At 48.9% G+C, this 809-nt stretch overlaps 1 pseudogene; it reads right to left on the reverse strand.

The window, feature by feature from the left end:
* Positions 1 to 639: 639 nt before the first annotated feature.
* LOC121141189 lies at positions 640 to 809 on the reverse strand (annotated as a pseudogene).

The following is an 809-nucleotide window of genomic DNA, read 5'->3' on the forward strand; positions in this document are numbered from 1 at the left end:
TGTGCACCCACATAATTCTAACGCATGCACAGGAGCATGTGTGCACCCACACACATCCTAACACATATGCACAGGCAGAAAGTGCTGCTCTCTTTGCTATTGAACTATAGAAACAATGGACTCCAAAGAATTCAGATTTTTCAGGAGTCCCATGGTGGAGGAAGGGAAAGTCTAAAGTCCAGGTCCCGGCCAGAGGAGGAACTTACTGGCAGAAGAGATTCTATCCAATTCTGACAACATATCTGACCACCTTGCAGGACGAACTTGAGGTAAACAAGGACAGGTAAATGACATGCTGGACCATCACACCTTCACCAGGACTCTTCTTACCCTCCATCGAAACTGAAGCTTCATTTCAGTGCACAAGGATGGCTGTAGGGGCCATGGGTCCCTTTATGTTCCTTTTCTCAGCATGACCACACTGAGTAAAATTCCTTTCATCTTTGTGTGTGGGGGGGGGAACAAGCTTTAATGCTACACCTATAAATAAAGCAGCCCAAGTGTCCATCATTTCAGAGACTCCCCAAGATGATGCAGGTTCTCTTGGTGTCTGGCTTCTTCAGTATCCTCCAGTAGGCTAAGCAGTTTCCGAGGCAGCAGATTGTGACATCAGGGAGACCATGTATGGCGGACGCTTGCCTAATCATTCTTCTTAAACTTGCCATTGATGTAGGCACCCAGTCCAGGATCAGCCGCCAGTCTGTGACCCACACCACCCCCACGGCACCCATAGCACCCCACATGCTGACCGTGGGGATCCAGTTATTGGTTAGTTCCTGGGAATGTGGGCCCAGAAACCTGCTCAGCAT

The sequence above is a fragment of the Mesocricetus auratus genome, unplaced genomic scaffold (assembly GCF_017639785.1).
Source record: "Mesocricetus auratus isolate SY011 unplaced genomic scaffold, BCM_Maur_2.0 Super-Scaffold_100007, whole genome shotgun sequence".
In the NCBI taxonomy this organism is placed as follows: Eukaryota; Metazoa; Chordata; class Mammalia; order Rodentia; family Cricetidae; genus Mesocricetus; species Mesocricetus auratus.